The 22,204-nt window shown below is 42.2% G+C and overlaps 3 non-coding genes and 1 pseudogene across 3 annotated transcripts; all 4 read right to left on the bottom strand.

The window, feature by feature from the left end:
- Positions 1-466: 466 nt before the first annotated feature.
- LOC130430806 (U1 spliceosomal RNA) lies at positions 467-630 on the bottom strand. The gene has a single exon (XR_008907927.1). It is a non-coding gene; the product is annotated as a U1 spliceosomal RNA (small nuclear RNA).
- A 568-nt stretch (positions 631-1,198) lies between these two features.
- Positions 1,199-1,364, bottom strand: LOC130431149 (U2 spliceosomal RNA; annotated as a pseudogene).
- Positions 1,365-8,921: 7,557 nt separating this feature from the next.
- On the bottom strand, positions 8,922-9,085 carry LOC130430510 (U1 spliceosomal RNA). The gene has a single exon (XR_008907830.1). It is a non-coding gene; the product is annotated as a U1 spliceosomal RNA (small nuclear RNA).
- Positions 9,086-18,808: 9,723 nt separating this feature from the next.
- Positions 18,809-18,972, bottom strand: LOC130430748 (U1 spliceosomal RNA). The gene has a single exon (XR_008907907.1). It is a non-coding gene; the product is annotated as a U1 spliceosomal RNA (small nuclear RNA).
- Positions 18,973-22,204: the final 3,232 nt, after the last annotated feature.

Genomic DNA, 22,204 nt, shown 5'->3' with positions numbered 1-22,204 from the left:
GACTATTAACATGTGTGTTATTTACACATAAATTACATATGAAAAGAAATCACTAATTATAAGTGACGACATAACATTGTCTTTCTCTTCATAATGATTTTTATTGAATATAATGAGATTGAATTGAAGAAAGGACATAAATATTCAGCTGATAAAAAGACAGTTTATTGATGTGAAAAATCGAATGCATGTATCAGTATACACATAAATGTTTCAAATTAATTAATTAATTCAAATGTTGTTGCAAAAGGGTAAAGAAAAGACATAAACAGCATGATTCTTAAATTATAAAAACAATATAGCACTAATACATCATTTGCATGGCTCAATAGTTTTCATTTATCATATTACATTGAAGGACATGACACTTGATACTGTTCATTGATGAAGTTGACGTAGCTCGGAATGACTGGGAGTGACCGTAACATCTGGAAACACAAAAAAAACAACAATAATAATAGTAACACGTGACAATCCGTAGACAGCCGGCCAATCACCCACAACTCCAAAAGCACTTCGATACAGTTCATCGCCATTCGCAGGGGTCAGCACAACCGAAGTGCAATGGCTGAGCCTCACCCTGGGTGAACCACCTTCATGATCATGGTGTCTCCCCTGCCAGGTAAGTATGAGTTGTACACAGACTGCGGAGGGAACTCACTTTGGGGAAAATCACTTTCGACCAGGGTTTAGAATCAACACCCGCCAAATGTGGGTAAAATTCAATCGTTGTGGGTCACTCTTTCAAACCTCTCCTCCAAATTTGATGGGTACCTTGTTTCATTAAATATGTTCACACACTTTGCTGGGGAAGATCACGTAAGCAAAGACTCAAATGAGCTGCAAATGTGCTGACTTGCTTGAACAGACATCACTACACAACTTAAGGGGTGTGGGAAAATTGATTCACCCTACCATCAAGATCATTTTCAAAAACATGTTAATATCGATTGTTTTATCCCTGAACCATTTTTTATTGAATTATTTTTCTTTTCCCAAGACGTGCTGGAGAGAAGTTACTCATTTATTCCAGCAGAGGGCACAATGCATTAGATGAAGTATTAATTTCAAGCTGGGCCAAGAAGGAAAAACATGTCAGAAGCAGAAGATCAACCCTTTTCCAAAATTCTTTCTATGCCTTTGTTTTAAATCCAGATTAAGATCGCAACCAAAAAAATGAACTTAAATGATTTAAGCAAATGGCTGCAATATAACAAAGAGTGAACCGGGTTGATGCGTGGAGTGGATGGAGCAAGCCCCTATTCCATCTCCCTATTCCAAAAATCAATTTAATATATGGTCCCCAGATAGGGGACATATCAGATATTAAACTGATAAGAACAGATTTTTCTTTCGAAAAGTTTAATTGACATCTTTTTCACACAAACATCTCCACATTCAGATAAAAATAATTTTCACATAAATAAAATTAAAATATATTGTGGTGAAAAACAAAGAATGAGTTAATATCAATAAAATAATTTTAAAAACACTCCCATAAGATGATAAAAAGCTATACAGCCAAGGAAGTGTCCATTAAAAACCGACAATCTTAAAAAACCACTGTCTCTCGTCATCTGTTGTCCAGGACCGGGTGGAGTCCCTAACAAAAAGACCTTCACCCCACTCTACAGAACAAGCCAAATTCCTTCTTTTTCTGGCAGCCAGCGGAAATCCTTTCCCTCCGGCCCACTGTTCCCGTAGCCAGATTGGTGAGGGTGCATCTACGGGCGACCAGGTGCGGGGGCAAGGCCGGGACCCCAAGCGTGACCCCAGCCCCCTCCTCCGAATGACAAAGCCCGGGGCCCCTGCAGCTTGGATGTCACCATCCGCTCGCAGGCGTGGAGGGGCAACGTAACTTGTTTCCCTACCAGCAGATTTCTGGTGTTACGGAGGACATCCTTGATGGTGTTCAGGGTGAGCCAGAGCGAGATGAATTGCTGTGATGACAAAGCTCTCAAGCTCCGACCCACCCCGTAGATGGCGAGCTTGTAGTCCATCTGGACCCAACCCGCACGGGAAATGGCCCACAGGTCCCACGCAGTGCCGCACTCCCAGAGGAGGTGTCTCACTGTCTCCAGGTCATTGCACCCCGGGCGTGGACAGACAGGATTTTTGGCCATTCGTCTGGAGTGCATAACCGCCCTGGCTGGGAGGATTTTGTGCGCTACCATCCACGTCAGGTCCTTGAGCCGGTTCTGAAGAGCGGGGTGGACTGCGTTCCTCCAAACTTGTTTGGCCTCACCGAGTGCGAGTCCTGGAACTGGACTCACTGCTTCCTGTTCCTGCAAAAGAGACAAGAGACTTGTGGTTAGTCAAAACAGAGAGTTCCTGGTCCTCCAAGCTGTATTTCTTTAAAAACTTCTTGATAAAATGGTACTCTTTGGGCAGATTAAAAGACACGTTGTAGTAGAGTAGGCGGGGCGAGACCGTGGTTCGAGTCCGGTGAGTAATTGTGAATTAGCGCCAGCTGTACGCACACTGGGCTCGAATCACGTAGGAGATTGGGAGCATATAAAAGGAACGAGCGACCGGACCGTCGAAGAGAGAGGACCGGGCCCGAACTTGTGTTATGTTTGTATTGGTATTTATATTTATGCTTTGTTCGCCGGCGGTCGTCCGTGAGGGGCCGCCGGCTGTTATATTACTTTACTAAATGTTTTGAATGTCTTCCGGTTCCCGACTCCTTCCTTCCATTTTATGGAGATGTATTACACACGGGTTCTAAGATCGACAGGTAAAATCTTTAAAAAGTGCAAGTCTTATTGTTACTGGATAGGGTTGTGGCGTATTCGATGTGGAGGGCGGTAAATTTGCTCCCCAAGAACAAATGGGGGTCTGGGAGGCCTTTTCCACCATGCTCCTTCCTTTTCTTAACCACATCTCTTCTTATACGCTCCCATTTGGACCCCCAGAAGAAGTAAAAAACTGCCCAATCCAAAGCTAAAAGAAAGGACCTAGGGTGACTAAAAACAGAGCACACCAGTAAAAGCAGGGGTAAAATCACAGACTTAATAATTAGAACCTTCCCCTCTGCAGTCAACTGTCTAAGTTCCCAGAACCCTAATCTTTTCCTAGCTTTCCCTAACAAGTTGGTCCAGTTTTACATTTACATTTAGTCATTTAGCAGACGCTTTTATCCAAAGCGACTTACAAGTGGGGTAGATAATGGAAGCAATTAGGACAGCATAAGTACAACAAAAGCATAAGTGCAATCAAAAAGAAGACTAGTCTCATATAGCCTAACACAGTATACGGAACCATTCATTCATACATTTTTTATATTTTTTAGAGTAGAGAAGAAAAGAGTAGAGAAGAAAAGAGTCAGAACAGATCAGTCAGATGTTGGCAGAAGAGATGTGTTTTCAGGCGTTTCTTAAAGATGGCTACAGAATCTGCAGATCTTGTAGCAGTGGGCAGATCATTCCACATAGGTGGAACAGATCCGGAGAAGGTGCGCGAGAGAGATTTTTTACCTTTATGGGATGGCACCACAAGACGTCGTTCGTTTGCAGAGCGTAGGGATCTGGCGGGTACATATGTCCGCATTAGCGATTTAAGATAAGGTGGTGCCGAACCAGTAGTGGTCTTGTAGGCCAGGAGCAGAGTCTTGAATTTGATGCGAGCGACTACGGGAAGCCAATGTAGCTTAATGAGTAGAGGAGTGACGTGTGCTCTCTTTGGTTCATTAAAGATAACTCTTGCCGCAGCATTCTGGATCATCTGTAGAGGTTTGGTTGTGCAAGCTGGAAGTCCTCCCAGTAGTGCATTGCAGTTGTCCAGTCTGGCCAGGACAAGAGCCTGGACAAGGATTTGTGTAGCATGCTCTGATAGGAAGGGTCTAATTTTCCTGATATTGTAGAGGATGAATCTACAGGACCGGGCGGTGCTGGCAACTTGATCCGTGAAGTTGAGCTGATCATCGATCACCACTCCCAGGTTTCTTGCTTTTCTGGAAGGTGTGATGGTTTATGAGCCCAGTTGAATGGAAAGGTTGTGATGAGTCTTCGTGTCAGCCGGGATTACAAGCAGTTCTGTTTTTGGAAGGTTCAGCTGCAGGTGATGGGCGTTCATCCAGAGCGAGATGTCGGCTAGGCAAGCTGAGATGCGTGCAGAGACAGTCGGATCGTCAGGGAGAAAAGACATGTAGAGTTGAGTATCATCCGCATAGCAGTGATAGGAAAAGCCATGTTTCCTAATGACAGAGCCAAGGGATGTCATGTATACAGAGAATAGCAACGGACCAAGCACTGAGCCCTGAGGCACACCTGTGTCGAGATGATGGGACTCCGACACCTCACCTCTCCAAGATACTCTAAAGGACCTACCCGAGAGGTAAGACCTGAACCATTGTAGCACCATTCCAGAGACCCCCATTGCCTTGAGGGTGGACAGGACGATGTGATGGTTAACGGTGTCAAAGGCGGCAGATAGATCAAGTAGGATAAGAACAGATGAGTTAGAGGAGGCTCTTTCCAGTCTCAGGGCTTCAATAACAGAGAGCAGCGCAGTCTCAGTGGAATGACCGCTCTTGAACCCAGACTGGTTGCTGTCCAGGAGGTTGTTCTGGGTGAGGAAAGATGAGAGCTGGTTACAAACAACACGTTCTAGAGTTTTAGCAGCGAAGGGGAGTAGGGATACTGGTCTATAGTTTTCTAGCTGTGCAGGATTAAGAGTAGGCTTCTTTAGTAGTGGGGTAATACGGGCCTCTTTGAAGAGTTCCTTGTCAAATTTAACCCCTAAAACTTTAAGACCAGTTTTTTTAAAATCCAAATTGAGTCCTCCTAAATCCATTCTTCCCCATGATCCAAAGAGCTGGGCTTCGGATTTATTCCTGTTCAGCTTGGCGCCTGAAGCCCGACCATAACACACTAATTCATTGCTCTATGAACCGATAAAACGTCTGTGGATAAAAGGGTCTCATCATCCATATATAAAACAAAAGATGTAGTCAGTCCACCCGTCCCAGGCACCTCTAGTCCTTTTATCCATTTGTCCCTTCTCTAGATCTGTGCCAGTGGCTCGATGGAAGCCACATACAGGAGTGGAGATAAAGGACACCCCTGACGGACTCCGCTGCGTATGTTAACGCTTTTAGATAAATGCTCGTTCACCAGAATTCTGCGGACTATGTCGTTATACAGCAGTCCCACCCAGGCTATAAACCTCCCTGGAAAACCCATTTTTTGCAGTACCTGACGCAGGTACTGGTGCGAAACTCTGTCAAAGGCTTTTTCAAAATCTAAATTTAGGACTACTAAATTAATATTTGTCTCTCGCGTAACAGATGGTGTCTCTGATCAGCACTAAGCTGTCCGTGATCTTCCTCCCGGGCACAGCACATGCTTGATCCGGGTGGATAACGGCCTCTAAACCATTGACATCCTTGTGGCTAAAACCTTACTAAAAAGTTTATGGTCAAGATTTAAAAGTGTAATAGGTCGCTAGTTCCTCAAGTCCATCTTGTCCCCTTTTTTAAACAACAATGTTACTATCCATACTCTATAGCTGTCTGGTAGTCTGTCTAGAGTCTTAAATTCGTTAAAAACGGAAGTCCATCGATCCCGGGAGACTTCCCCCGTTTAAAACCCTTTAAAGCCTTATGGATTTCTAAAATCGTAAAATCTTGAGATAAAAGCACATTTTGATCACTTACCCGTTTCACTAAAAATCCTAGCACTTCCTTTAAGATGTCATTTTTAATTTCTTTGTGTGAATAGAGGTTTTCATAAAACCTTGACCCCCAATTTAAAATGTCTCTAGTTGTGCGCACTTCCCCTCCCTCCGCTTTTAAAGACGTTATTGCTCCTCCACCTGACAATATTTTCTTAAAAAATTATCTTGTGCACTTTTCTCCTTCTTCGATGTCTCTTTCCCTACTTCTTAAAATTACACCTTTGCTATGAGCTTCGCTTAAGTCGGACATCTCCTGTTTTACCCGTTTCATTTCATCATTAAAATCAAAACCATGATTTAAAAGATTAAAATACCTCTGTAGTCTTTTTTGCAGTCCCATCATATGTCTTTTCTCCTTTTATTTTATTTTCTCTCCCTACCTTCTTAAAAAACTGTCTCCCACCACTGTGCTCGTGAATCATAAAAGTCCAGGAGGGTTTGCCAGTGGCTGAACTGCTCTCTGTATCACTTGACTATTTCCTCATCTTCTAAGAGGGAGCAGTTCAGCTTCCACAGCCCTCCTCCTACAGTCGTATCTGTGGGCAGTGACAGGGTGCAGGTTAGCATCGTGTGATCAGAAAAGAAAACGGGTCAATCTAGCATCGGTTGGCGGGTAGTCTCTTGTAAAAACATAGTCTATTCTAGAGGCTCTGGTACCATCACCACTGGACCAGGTGAAGCCCTCCTCACTTTGATGCATCGTCTTAAAACAGTCGACTAAATTAAAATCCCTTACAATGTCCTGCAGTAAAACTGATGTTTTGTCAACCTTAAAATCATCTCCTGCTCCTTTCCTGTCTTTTTGGCCACAAACGAACACTGGACGTTTCAAGAGAGAGCCACCTAGCGTTCTTGAAATATTACTCTATTATATGTTGTTTTATTACCCATGAATGCTGCTGGGTGAAGCAAACCAACCGAGTGGCGCACTTGATAAATTCGCAAGTCTCGGGTGCAAGAGGTCGCTGGTTCGGACCTAGTGTTGCGCATTTATACATTTCAATTTGCAAGTATGTGCACAAACAGTGCAAGTATGTCAACAAATTAAATGTAATGTCGCTTAAGAAATTAAAATAAATAAAGTGTGATTTATGTAGTACAACTTTAAGTGCTTTATAATACATGTTATCGGATGGTTTTCGCACGATCGGCCGTGACCGGTCGGTCAGTCTGTAGCCGATCGTATGTAGCCAACGACGTGGGCAATAAGTCAAATACGCAAGTAAACGTCCATTCAAGGCGGCTGTCTTTCACGGCTCATTTCCACCGAACTGCACATCAGACAATTTTTGACTGTCCAGTAGTTCACCTTCGTTGCTCCGTCTACTTCGGGTATGTACTACATGCTAACTGTGATGCTAAACTCTGACACATGCTAAACTCATGTTGAAGTCATTCTCTATGTGTAAAACAAATGTCAATTCCATTCAACCTGATCAATTGTCTTGCGTTAAAACTATGGTTATTTCACTGAGGTAAAATGACTTTTAACACGACTTGAAAAAAATCCAAACTATAAAAAATGATAAATGAACCAATATTTGTGATATATATCTGATTGAGTTCTTCACAAACACAAGAAAGGGCAAAAACATATACATATTTAGAGTAGAATTCACTCATAAGATTTTAAACATTTTATTGAAGTGGCAGCAAAAATCAACCCACTTCTTTTAGTACTACAGAATCAAGATAAAGACAAGTTATTTTACATTTCAGAAAAAAATTAAGTAAAAAAAAATGAGTACAAAAATGAAAAATGTTGATTTTAAGAGTTATTTGGGCAAGAGAAGATTCTGTAATTTAATGAATGTTGTAAAACTGTATTTAGGGAGATTGTAATGTTCAATAATTTATGTAATGACAATAAAAAAAATATGAAAAAATATGTATCAAAGAAAAGTCAATGTTTTTTATATACTGTCAATTATAGTTTGTGTATATAAAATAGGAATCGGCAAAGAAAACTGCAATCGGTGCATCTCTAATGTACATATATTCAAACAGAATCTGTTTCTGTTCTGGTGTGGTGGGTACGCGGGGTAAAGCAGCGGAAAGTGTGGGCTTGGCCCTGACGGTGCTGCTTGCAGCTCTTGTTGCTAATGTAGTTCATATTTATGCGTTTAATTTAAAAGTGCAATACAGTTTAGTGGTTCAAGCAACGTGATTATTGATGTAAACACTTCATTGATAATTTATTTGAGATAAACCATTAAAAAAAAACTATCTGTAATTAATAGTTATCATTAGGTACTGACCACCTTAGTTAATATATATTGGCAAAATCCAATATCGGTTGACCTCTAGTTTCCAGAGGACGAATACGATACTACAATAAAACATGCTTTCCATCAAATTGGTTTAACAATGTTTTAAAGACCCAAATTTTGAAACTGCATTGTTTTATATACTATCCAATTAACCTCAAATAACAGAGATTGTTTTAAGATACCTTTATTCCTAAACACTTTGTTAATGACTGTAATATTCTGACAGTTTGACTTAAGGTAGATTTGCTTTTGTGGTTCTGAGATTTAACTTAACATAAATGGAAATAAATAATTTGGCACAACAGCAAATCAGTCCATTTCGCACCGAACAATCAATTATAAAGTGAACAAACATTACCGAAACATTGTTTTTTTAAGCAATGTATTTATTATCTAGGTCTGACATAGGTTCAGACAAATCAGCAAAAAGGCTACATGCCTAACTGCTTCTGGTCTCCGCAACTGTTGTGTGAAGTGAGCGGAGCTAGAGCATTGACCTGACAAGTATTTACCCTACTTCCAGGTTTGTACACATCACGGTGAGAAATAGATCTATCAGAAACAGATCACAGTGTCCAAGTAATATACAATAAAGGTATTCTCATTAAAACACAACATTTCAGATAAGACAGAAAAGAAAACAGTCATGTCACAACACAAAGAAATTCTCAACCAAACACATCACAGGGCTGCCAATTTTGAAGGTCAGCTTGAGTGAGTTTTTTGCCTGGGGGATTTGGAGCAGTTTTATGGAGGGGGGATTATGTATGGAGTGGCAGGATAACATTTCTTTCTGTGAAGAGTAACTCCTGATTAGTCGAATGAATGAGAGTTGTCAGACCTGCCTGTCATGTCTGATAATAACAAGTTAAATCTAACTAATACAAATTTATATTGGTTACTCTTAACCATAAAATAGAATTCTAATAGATTTTGGGTTGGTTTGAAAGATATTCTACTCTTTACCAGCATGATCAGGGGAGAGCGCGAACGCAGTCCCCCACTACCACAAATTATGCAGTCGAGATTCCCACATTTGGGGAATTCGCAGGGGTCAGCACAGCCGAAGTGCAATGGCTGAGCCTCACCCTGGGTGAACCACCTTCATGATCATGGTGTCTCCCCTGCCAGGTAAGTATGAGTTGTACATAGACTACAAGGGTCACTCACTTTAGGGAACATCACTTTCAACCAGGGTTTAGAATCAACACCCGCCAAATGTGAGTAAAATCCAACTAAAAATTGGGTCACTCTTTCAAACCTCTACCCAAAGTTGATGGGTACCTTGTTTCATAAAATATGTTCACTCGCATTGCTGGGGAAGATCACGTAAGCAAAAACTCAAATGTACAGCTAATGTGACGACTTGCTTGAACACACATCACTAGACAACTAATAAGGGGTGGGGGGAAATAGTTTTAAAAATAATCTTTATAGTTAGGTGAATCTATGTTAGAATTGATTGTTTTAACCGTTTTTTATTTAACTTTGTTTATTTTCCTAAGACATGCTGGAGAGAAGTTACTCATCAATTCCAGCAGAGGGCGACATCTATTAGATAATAGATCAATTTAAAGCAGGTACAAGGAGGAAAAACATGGCGGAAAGCAGATCAACCCTTTTCCAGAATTCTTTCTATCCCATTGTTTTTAATCCAGATCTAGACCGCAACAATTCTTCCAAAACAAAAAAAACTAACCCTTTCTCTCAACAGGTAGTGGCTTTTGTTGAAACCAGTAACTTTGTATTGGCACCTAATGTATTATGGCTCCTGTATGAACTATCGCTCATGGCTCCTAAACTCTTTGCAAGTCGCTTTGGATAAAAGCGTCTGCTAAATGTAAATGTAAATAAGTCAAATAATTAAAAATGATGGTTTCTCCCAATTTCCCTAAATGCAGTTCTCAAAGCTTCATTAAATTACAGGATCTTCTCACGCCTAGACAACTTTTAACTTGAACTCTGTGACTGAAAAGTAGTGTAAATAATAAAATATAACTTAACATGTCATTTAATTGTCCTCCTTTGTCCTCATCTCACATAACTAAGGATAACATAGTACTACAATATGCTTGTCCGTTTCTGAAACAAATATTGGTGTATTTTATCTTTTCTAAAACGTAAAAACAATTGTCTCTACCTTTGGTCTGTAGTATTAAAAGAAGTTGGTTGGTTTCCTTTTATCTGCAACTTCTTTATAAAGTAAAAAATCTATATACAGTAGTAGATCCCTCACATTTTTGGAAATATTTTATATCTTTTCATGTGTTTTCTGCAATTCAAAGTAGTGAGCGTACAGCTTGTATAACAGTGTAAATTTGCTGTCCCCTCAAAATAACTCAACACAGCAATTAATGTCGAAACTGCTGGCATCAAAAGTGAGTACACCTCTTAAGTGAATGTCCAAATTGGGCCCAATCAGCCATTTTCCCTGCCCAGTGTCATGTGATTTGTTAGTGTTACTCAGAACAGGCCTCGCCATGGTCGACCAAAGAAGTTGAGTGCACATGCTCAACGTCATATCCAGGGGCCCGTTTCAATAAGGAAGTTCAACCAACACAGAGTTAAAATCTGAACTCTGAGTTGATTTACTCAGAGAATCGCTATTCTGAGTTTTCAGTTTCAAACAGCTGATTTGAGTTAGTTCAATCAACCCTGAGTAAGTTCACTCTAGGTTACGCGCGTGCAGCATGGCGATGAAAAGCCATCCTCAATTGAGTGAAGATAGCACGATTCACTATGGCAACGGCACGTGACAAAAGCACTCTGTTCATTTCTCGCCAATCGAATTGAAGGTACGGTTACAAGCGTACAGTGAATATGAGCACTTATTTAGAAAAGAGAGCAACACAGCCACAGCAGCAAAAGAAAGAGAGTTGGCGTGGGAGTAAAGTGCTTCACGTGTTAATGCGCAAGTTTATATGTCAATCACTTTTAGATTTATTTCGTTGAAACTGAAAAAACTCTCTCGCTCTCATGTAGGTGCTATCCTTCTGCAATAAAAAGATCTTGGCAGCAGCTGAATATGAAATATACGAGGGCGTTTTAGTGCCACGTTGAAAATAAAAAAAAACAAGATTTCGAGAATAAAGTCGAAATGTTACGAGAATAAAGTCGAAATATAAAGTCGAAATGTTACGAGAATAAACTCGTAAAAATCTTTTTTTGAAAAAATTTGAATTTCTAGAAACAATGGCTGTGGAGGATTTCGTTGAATCCTACATTAGATTAGGATTTAGCAATAAGGTAATTATTTGTCTTTTGGCGCATCATCACAGAGTTATAATAGTAAAAGGAAACTGCAGCGGTTATGTAGGAAACTGAATTTATTCAGAAGAAAAAAAATCAGACATGAACGAAGAACTAACTCACTGGTTCAGAAGACATGCTTAAACATAACTTCAACTCTCAAACTACAACTTTCACGAAAATAAAATGCGTATTACGACGAGTTTATTCTCGAAATCTTGTTTTTATTTTATTTTTAACGTGGCACTAAAACGCCGTCGTAGAAATACAATAACATCATTCATTCAGGAAAGTTTAAAGAAATAAAATGCTCTTGCTAGTAGGATGCCTGATTGGGAAATGTTAAATATACTTCTTAAACTGGCCCTAAAAGTTAAGATAAAACTTCCAAACGGGGCCTCACAATTCTCTCCCGACATTAATGTAATTCTCTGCGAATTATTGCAGCTTCCCCATCTATGGGTTCCTGAATTAATGGACATGCCATTTTAAGTTCTGTGTGACTTAATTGAGCGCGATTAGGAACACGAATCAATAATAATGGCGTATGCAATTTCAACACCGCTCGTGCTTCGAAAAGGGGGCAGAGATTGTAACAAACCCTGGGTTTGCGGAATAAAACCTGCTCCCTACCAGGTTAGGTTCACGGAGTATGTTACTCTGGTTACTCACTCGGAGTATAAGATACCTAAACTTCTGAAATGGGCTTGACTTACTCCGCGGTCGCGGGTTTGACATACCTCGGGTTCTGAAACCAAAAACCCTGAGTATTCCATTTTCTGGGGTTGACTTAGTCGGAGTTTGCACTTACCCTGCTTTCTGAAACGGGCCCCAGAGTTAGTCTTTGGAAAATAGATGCACGAGTGCTGCCAGCATTGCTGCAGAGGTTGAAGGGGTGGGGGGGTCAGTCTGTCAGTGCTCAGACCATACGGCGCACACTGCATCAAATTGGTCTTCATGGCTGTTGTCCCAGAAGGAAGCCTCTTCTAAAGATTATGCACAAGCAAGCTTGCAAACAATTTGCTGAAGACAAGCAGACTAAGTAAATGGTTTACTAGAATCATGTCCTCTGGTCTGATGAGACAAAGACAAGTGTTTCTTGCCTACAGTCAAACACGTCGGTGGGAGTATCATGGTCTGGTGCTGCATGAGTGCTGCCGGCACTGGGGAGCTACAGTTCATTGAGGGAACCATGAATGCCAACATGTACTGTGACATTCTGAACAAGAGCATGATCCCCTCCCTTCGGAGACTGGGCCGCAGGGCAGTATTCCAACAAGATTATGACCCCAAACACACCTCCAAGATGACCAGTGCCTTCCTAAAGAAGCTTAGGGTAAAGGTTAAGACTTAAACCCTATTGAGCATCTCTGGGGCATCCTCAAACAGAAGGTGGAGGAATGCAAAGTCTCTAACATCCACCAGCTCTATGATGTCGTCATGGAGGAGTGGAATAGGACTTCAGTGGCATATTTGAAGCTCTGGTGAACTCCATGCCAAAGAGGGTTAAGGCAGTGCTGGAAAATAATGGCTGCCACACAAAATATTGACACTTTGGGTCCAATTTGGACATTTTCACTTAAGGGCGAATTCACTTTTGTTGCCAGTTATTTTGAAGGGACAGCAAATGTACGCTGTTATACAAGCTGTATACTCACAACTTTTAAATGCGCTGTGACATTCTTTGTCTTTACGGCGTGTCTACGGCTCAGCAGAGCTAATAGTGGAGCTACTGCCGGGAATTGTGGTGTTAGCCGTCAATTTATCCTTTACATAAATTTAACTTATCCCGTGGATGCTTAGCATCGCCTGCCCGTGCGCTTTGGAACGGAGAAGAAAACTGCGTGACCGGTGGTTTCCCTGCCTTCTACTTTTTAGACGTGACGTAAAAATACGAATGTGAAATATGAATAAGTAAAAAATAATGTTTGTGTTTTGGGTGGAATAGCAGATCAGATTTATATATGTTTAGCTAAGACTGGCTGGCGGAAAGCCATTCCTGGGACATCCGTGCTCTCTGAAAGGGTGTTTACTGCCGAGGGTCAAATTGTCAACAAGCTCCAGACTGTCACCACAACATATAAATATATTACTTTATTAAATAAAAACTCCAAGCTTTGGACTGAGATAGGCCTGCTATTTTTATTTGATGAAAAAACTCGGACGGATATAAACTTTGCAGTTTCTTCTGTGTTTTCGTTTTGTCATAATTTGTTAATTATTTCATTTTTTTCTTGCCTGTTTATTTTACATTTATATTATTATAGTTTTTACTCTATTGACCAAAACGCCAAAGGTTCGTGAAAATGTGATATGTGAATGCATGTGCTGTTGTTGACAAATTCGTTGTAGTGACTGGATCATTGAGAAGAAAACCATAAACCCCCTCACTCCCTTTTGTCCTGGTTTCTAGATAGCATCATAAAAAGACCATAGCAGACCTGGCTCCAAGGGGTCTGGCTTTAGGTTTTGAACTCTCAGAGAGAGTGTGATAACCCTTTTGGTTTCTCTGTAGGATATTTACGACTCTAAAGCTTAAAAGCATTGGTGAGAAGTGTCTGTGTCATCTCTAACTTAACATCTGAGGCTAACCACAGAAACTTCTCAGACAAATAGGAACTTATGTGATTTAAACTATCCTTTTCTCTAAATGTATCGAAATGTCTAGGTTGTGTGTTGGCGGTCGTGCCATTTTAAATACTCTATAACTGTTAGATATACAAGTTTTGATTTAGGGTTCATTTGATGTATTCATACATTGGGATGATTCACAGTTCAATGCCTTGCATTTTTCATGTGTAACTACAACTCTCTGAATTCCCTATGTGATGAGCTATGTTATGAAAACATAGCAAACATCATACGGTCCATCCCTAAGTTTAGGTATTAAATGTAAACTGACCATACTGTCAGAGCAATGCAAATAAGGGGCCATGAGAAACAAAGGAACTTTATTTGCCCCACTTATCACTTTCATGGCATTGGCCCGCAGACCATCTGGGGGCAGGGCAGGTAAGCATTTAAAATACCATCACCGATCCACTTCGGATATATATGCTTTTTTTGAATTAGGAATTGGAAGGGAAAGAAAGAGGACGCGGAGGACAATCCAACAGACACCCCGTCTTGGGGCTCCCCTCTGGGGCCATGGAACTTCGGACTCGGAACCTAAACTCAGCGTTTCAACAGGACTGCATTCTGAAACCATTCAAGATTTCCATCCACGAGCATACGGATATTGGTCCAACACCGAGATTGAAAGTATCCATTTCTAAATATAGGGTATCTGCGTTAAGAGCGTGCCTCTTTGTTAAAGATGACTTTATTGGTTTTCAGACATGTTTTACCTGCCTCGCGGACATGCCCTCGCTCTCTCTCTCTCTCTCTGCGCTTCTAGCCATTTGTGTTTCATGTCTTATGAATTTGTTTGTGTTTAAGCGATCGTCATTTATGTTACCGTGTAGAGTTTAGTAAAAACCATAAAGGCATTTGTGATGGGTTCTCTGTGTTCACACTCACAAACAGGTCACTTAAACTGTGTTTCGATCTATGCTACCTCTGCTCTTAATTCTGTTTGGTAAAGTCACATTACTTATGGTCATGAGATAACGTTAGTGTATAAATCATCAATGCATTTGCTGGACGAATACATATAGGATTTTTATCCATCCATCCATCCATTTTCTTCCGCTTCATCCAGGGCCGGGTTGCGGGGGCAGCAGTCTAAGCAGGGATGCCCAGACTTCCCTCTCCCTAGACACTTCCTCCAGCTCTTCCGGGGGGACACAGAGGCGTTCCCAGGCCAGCCGGGAGACATAGTCCCTCCAGCGTGTCCTAGGTCTTCCCAGGGGTCTTCTCCCGGTGGGACATGCCCGGAACACCTTACTGGGAAGGCGTCCAGGGGGCATCCGGAAAAGATGCCCGAGCCACCTCAGCTGGCCCCTCTCGATGTGGAGGAGCAGCGGATCCACTCGGAGCTCCTCCCGAGTGACCGAGCTTCCCACCCCATCTCTAAGGGATCCCCCAGCCACCATGCAGAGAAAGCTCATTTCGGCCACCTGTATTCGAGATCTTGTCCTTTTGGTCATGACCCACATCTCATGACCAGAGATGAGAGTAGGAACGTAGATTGAGTGGGAAATCGAGAGCATCGCCTTACAGCTCAGCTCCTTCACCACGACGGACCGGTACAGCGACCGCATTACTGCAGAGGCTGCACCAATCCGTCTGTCAATCTCCCGTTCCATCCTTCCCTCACTCGTGAACACGACCCCAAGATACTTTAACTCCTCTACTTGAGGCAGGAACTCTCCACCAACCTGAAGTGAGCAGGCCACTCTTTTCTGACTTAAAACCATGGCCTAGGATTTGGAGGTGCTGATTCTCATCCCAGCCGCTTCAGACTCGGCTGCAAACAGTCCCAGTGCTTGCTGAAGGTCATGGTCTGATGGGGCCAGCACGACAACATCATCCGCAAAGAGCAGAGATGAAATCGTGTGGTCCCCAAACCCGACACCTTCCGGCCCCTGGCTGCGCCTAGAAATTCTGTCCATGAACAGAACCAGCTACAAAGGGCAGCCCTGCCAGAGTCCAACATGCACCGGGAACAAGTTACTTACTGCCGGCAATGCCAACAAAGCTCCTGCTCTGATCGTACAGGGACCGGATAGCCCTTAGCAAAGGGTTCCGAATCCCATACTCTCAGAGCACCCTCCACATGATGCCGTGAGGGACTCAGTTGAATGCCTTCTCCAAATCCACACAAGACATGTTGATTGGTTGGGCAAACTCCCATGAACCCTCCAGCACCCTGTAGAGGGTATAGAGCTAGTCCAGTGTTCCACAACCGGGACGAAAACCACACTGTTCCTCCTGAATCCGAGGTTCTACCATCGGCCGGATTCTCCTCTCCAGTACCCTGGCATAGACTTTCCCGGGGAGGCCGAGAAGTGTGGTCCCCGATAGTTGGAGCACACCCTCCGGTCCCCCTTCTTAAAAAGAGGGACCACCATCCCCCCTGCCAGTCCAAAGGCACTGTCCCCGATCGCCACGTAATGCTGCATAGACGTGTCAGCCAAGACAGCCCCCCAACATCCAGAGACTTCAGGTACTCCGGGCGGATCTCATCCACCACCTGTGCCCTGCAACAGAGGAGTTTCTTGACTACCTCGGTGAATTCCTCAATGGTAGACGTGACGGCGGGATTGAGGAGATCCTCGAAGTATTCCTTCCACCCCCGATGATATCCCCAGTCGAGGTCAACAGCTGCCCACCTCCACTGTAAACAGGATGGAAGGAGCACTGCTTCCTCCTCCTGAGGCGCCGGACGGGTTAATCTCTTTGAGGCCGAAAGATAGTCCTTCTCCATGGCCTCACCGATCTCCTCCCAGGCCCGAGTTTTTGCCTCCCCAACCATCCGGGCTGCCCTCCGCTTGGCCTGTCGGTACCTGTCAGCTGCCTCTGGAGTCCCACAAGCCAGCCAGGCCCGATAGGACTCCTTCTTCAGCTTGACGGCATCCCTTACTTCCGGTGTCCACCACCGGGTTCAGGGATTGCCGCCTCGACAGGCACCGGAGACCTTACGGCCACAGCTCCGAGTGGCCGCGTTGACAATGGAGGTAGAGAACATGGTCCACTCGGACTCAATATCTCCAGACTCCCTCGGGATCTGGTCGAAGCTCTGCCGGAGGTGGAAGTTGAAGATCTCCCTGACAGGCGATTCGGCCAAACGTTCCCATCAGGACCTCACAGTATGTTTGGGTCTTCCAAGTCTGTCCAGCTTCCTCCCCCGCCATCGGATCCAACTCACCACCAGGTGGTGATCAGTTGACAGCTCCGCCCCTCTCTTCACCCGAGTGTCCAAGACATACGGCCAGAGGTCAGATGAAACAACCACAAAGTCGATCATCGACCTCCGGCCTAGGGTGTCCTGGTGCCATGTGCACTGATGGACACCCTTATGCTTGAACATGGTGTTCGTTATGGACAAGCTGTAACTAGCAAAGAAGTCCAATAACAGAACACCACTCGGGTTCAGATCAGGGGGGCCGTTCCTCCCAATCACGCCCCTCCAGGTGTCACTGTAGCTGCCCACGTGGGCGTTGAAGTCCGCTAGCAGAACGACAAAGTCCCCAGTTGGAGCGCTTTCCAGCACACCTCCTAGACTCTCCAAGAAGGCCGGGTACTCTACACTGCCGTTTGGCCCATATGCGCACACGACAGTGAGAGACCTATCCCCAACTCGAAGGCGCAGGTAAGCGACCCTCTCGTTCACCGGGTGAACTCCAACACATGGCGGCTGAGCTGGGGGGCTATAAGCAAACCCACACCAGCCCGCCGCCTCTCACCATGGGCAACTCGAGAGTGGTGAAGAGTCCATCCTCTCTAGAGGAGTGTGGTTCCAGAGCCCAAGCTGTGCGTAGGGGTGATCCCAACTATCTCTAGTCGGAATCTCTGAACCTCACGCAGAATCTCAGGCTCCATCCCTGCCAGAGAGATTAAGTTCCATGTCCCAAGAGCTAGATTCCGCGTCCAGGAATCGGGTTGTCGAGGCCCCCGCCTTCGACTGCCACCCGATCCACTAAGCACCAGCCCCTTACGGTCCCTCCTGCAGGTGGTTATCACTATACTCCTAATCAGAAATGTAAAATATGTATGTGTATTGACGATTAGTATACGTATTTTCCTTTGAGCTAAACTAATTCCTTGACTGAAATTGACGTTTTAAATAACTCATTTCATGTATGTGATCTTGATAGATCTGGTGGAGAATCTTATTTGGGGAGTTAAACTCATCTTTATTTTAACATGCAGCTAAAACCGCTGCATCGTTATGCTGCTGTTTGCATGTTGAAATTAATCTGTGAATTTTTTATTTTTATTTTGAACATTTCAAGCACCATCATCAACTGTAGCCGTGTTCTCATTTCAAAGTCTGCGTCCTTCAAAATGAGATGCAGCATGTATTTTTTTAATAAAAAATTAATATCAAAATCTTACCAGTTAACGGTTATTGTTCATATAACGAGTATCAGTTCTTAGTTAGGGTATTTTTTTAAGGTTTATTTTTGTCATTTGATCTTTATTGGACAGACAGTGATTTTGGAGAGGACAGGAAGTGAAGAGGATGAGAGAGGACAAGATCTCATACATACTGGGAGAAAACTCAAGAAGCTCAAACCTGGCTGCAAGATATGTCAAGTCCTGCCACGACCAAAGAACAACCAGCACAACACAAAACAACACTGACAGGACAATACACACAAACTGACACTGTCACCCTCATTGAGAACTTTAATTAAAACTGTTTTTCTGTTTATATTGAGATGTATATATATATATTTTTACTTATAGACTTTTAATTTTATTCTATCTTATTTTTTATCTTAATCTGTATTTCTGCATGTTTATATTTAATTTTGTGCTTTGGCAATGTAAATTTTCTTATATCATGCCAATAAAGCTCCTTTGAATCTTGAATCTTGAGAGAGAGGGGGTGGGGCCGTAGAAAGAACTACGACCCAAGACGCTCCATCTTACAAATGAAAATTTGTTTTGGTTATATAATTTAGCAAATAATGGAATTCAAATAATCTATTCTTTACCAGCATAATCAGGGGAGAGCGCGAACGCAGTCCCCCACTACCACAAATTATGCAATCGAGATTCCCACATTTGGGGAATTCGCAGCGGTCAGCACAGCCGAAGTGCAATGGCTGAGCCTCACCCTGGGTGAACCACCTTCATGATCATGGTGTCTCCCTTGCCAGGTAAGTATGAGTTGTACACAGACAACGGAGGGAACTAACTTTGGGGAACATCACTTTTGACCAGGGTTTGAAATCAATACCTGCCAAATGTGGGTAAAATACAACCGTGGTCTATATGGGGAGTCTGCAGACCTGGAGCATGCAGTTTTGCGCCCGGCAGTTTTACGCCCCTGCTGTTCCTTATTTCTCCAGTAGGGGGAGTTGATTGACAAAGTAAAATATGAATCAAACTGCTAACCAAATATCTTTAGTTACCATTATTTTTTGTTGACAATGTAACGATATGCAGAACAGTTTAAAATATTTGTAGATATCTACTAACGGTCTTAATACACAGTTTAGAGGAGACAATTGATTTGCAATTGCAAGTGCAAAGTGTTTTAGTGAATTGAAAAATTAATAATACACACAGTTGGATCAGATACTTAGTACAAAAATAATATATAATATAATGTGGCCTAGTTATATACAAATATATATATATATATATAAAAGACTTGAGTGTTTGTTGTGAATGTATAGGCATGTTATAAAGTTACCTTCAAATAACAAGACAGTACAACTGTATGATCATTTAATATTTGTTTAATTATTTCCAAGTATTATTACAAACGAGATCAATGAGATTAATTAGCCAGCCAACAACTACTATTAAGAAAACAAGATGGATTAATTGAGCACTAACAATCACAAACGTGATAAAACCCACATAGGGTGCTCATACAATTTAATCCAGATCATTAAGTTAAAATATTCAATGGAAAATATCAAGAGGTATATTGTATTTAGATAGATAATGGGATCATCTCTTTAACCACTCAAATCAAGATCCATATGGGACTATGTTTTCAATTTGAGTTTGAACATGTTTGTGGTTGTTGGTGCTCAATTATTGATTTTTTTATTTAAAAAAAAACTTGAGTATGTGTGCAGATAAACTGAAATGGTTTATATATAATATATAATGCAAGTTGACAGGGTCAGAAGAATACCAGGACAGGCCATCTCGCATTGACTACGGAGACAAAATGAGAATAAATTATAAAGAAAATAAATATGAGAATGAGTAAGAGATATCGAGTTGGCCTACACGTGGTTAGCTAAGGCTGATCCAGAGACAACATTGACCTGGTGGCCAATAAGTATTAATTGTATTGTCTTTGAGTTTAAATTACACTCACCAATATCTATATTATATATATGTTAAGATGTTTAAATTAATTCATAACAATATCAATTAATCGTCAAAAAACGATGCATTGTTGGACCAATTCTTAGTAACAAAAACGATTATTAACCATACCTCTAACTCCCGATAGACGATGAAGTTATCTGTTAGGTCTGTTCTGGTGGTTCATAATGAACAGCGAACCCCTACTGGAGAAATAAGGAACAACAGGGTCCTAAAACTGCACAGGGCGTAAAACTGCAGGGGCGTAAAACTGCATGCTCCAGGTCTGCAGACTCCCCCTTCTCACCGTGGTGGGTCACTCGGTCAAACCTCTACCCAATTTTGATGGGTACCTTGTTTCACAAAATATGTTCACAAACTTTGCAGGGGAAGATTTTCTTGGCCCATTCGGGTGTTCCGTATTTTTATAAGTGAGACCTGCCTATTCCGATTTTGGCAGATTACAGTTTTCTACCTAACAACTATAATTGACACTATATATAAAACCATATTTACTTTTCTTCAATGCATTTGTTCATAAAATATTTCATTTTCATAAGTCAAATTATGGTTTCTCCCAATTTCCCTAAATGCAGTACATCAAGCTGCATTAAATTACAGGATCTTCTCAAACAACTCAACTTCATAAACAACTTTTCTTTTCAGTCACAGAGTTCTTCAAGTTAAGTGTAAATAATAAAATAGAACATAACATGTCACTTAATTGTCCTTCCATTTTTTTCTCCTAATCTCACAAAACTGTGGTTAAAGTAGTACTACAACTTTGTTTTTGTCTGTTTCTGAAACTAAAATTCGTTTATTTAATTTTTATTAAAATGTATAATAAATTGTCTCTACCTTTGGTCTGTAGTATTTAAAGAAGTGGGTTGGTTCATTTTAGCTGCAACTTCATTATAAAGTTAAAAATCTATATACAGTATCTCACAGAAGTTAGGCATATTTGTAAATATTTTATTATATCTTTTCATGTGACAACACTGAAGAAATGAAACTTTGCTACAATATAAAGTACTGAGTGTACAGCTTGTATAACAGGGATTTACTATCCCCTTGAAATAAGTCAACACACGGCCATTAATGTGGAAACTGCTGGCAACAAAAGTGAGTACAACCCTAAGTGAAAATGTCCAATTTGGGCCCAATTTGCCATTTACCCTGCCCAATGTCATGTGATTCGTTAGTGCTACTCGGAACAGGCCTCGCCATGGTCGACCAAAGAAGTTGAGTGCACATGCTCAGTGTCATATCCAGAGGAAGTCTTTGGAAAATAGATGCATGGGTGCTGCCGGCATTGCTGCAGAGGTTGAAGGGGTGGGGGGGGTCAGCCTGTCAGTGCTCAGACCACACTGCATCAAATTGGTCTTCATGGCTGTCGTCCCAGAAGGAAGCCTCTTCTTAAGATGATGCACAAGAAAGCTCGCAAACAATTTGCTGAAGACAAGCAGACTAAGTACATGGTTTACTGGAATCATGTCCTGTGGTCTAATGAGACAAAGACAAGTGTGTCTTGCCTGCAGTCAAGCATGGTGGTGAGAGTGTTATGATCTGGGGCTGCATGAGTGCTGCCGGCACTGGGGAGCTACAGTTCATTGAGGGAACCATGAATGCCAACATGTACTGTGACCAGAGCATGATCCCCTCCCTTCGGAGACTGGGCCGCAGGGCAGTTTTCCAACATGATAACGACCCCAAACACACCTCCAAGACGACCAGTGCCTTGCTAAAGAAGCTTAGGGTAAAGGTGAAGACCTAAACCCTATTGAGCATCTCTGGGGCATCCTCAAACGGAAGGTGGAGGAATGCAAGGTCTCTAACATCCACCAGCTCCATGATGTCATCATGCAGGAGTGGATTAAGACTTCATTGAAATCTGTGAAGCTCTGGTGAACTACATGCCAAAGAGGGTTAAGGCAGTGCTGGAAAATGATGTCTACCACACAAAATATTGACCCTTAGGGTCCGATATGAAGACCTACAATACAGACCCCATGAAGTAAAGCAAAATTCACAACTTTGTGCCAGTACACAGTTTTAGATGCCTTGTCAAG

Source organism: Triplophysa dalaica, chromosome 1 (genome assembly GCF_015846415.1).
Source record: "Triplophysa dalaica isolate WHDGS20190420 chromosome 1, ASM1584641v1, whole genome shotgun sequence".
NCBI classification, from domain to species: domain Eukaryota; kingdom Metazoa; phylum Chordata; class Actinopteri; order Cypriniformes; family Nemacheilidae; genus Triplophysa; species Triplophysa dalaica.
Note: the sequence above shows the minus strand (reverse complement) of the source record. Positions and strands in the feature narration are given on the sequence as shown.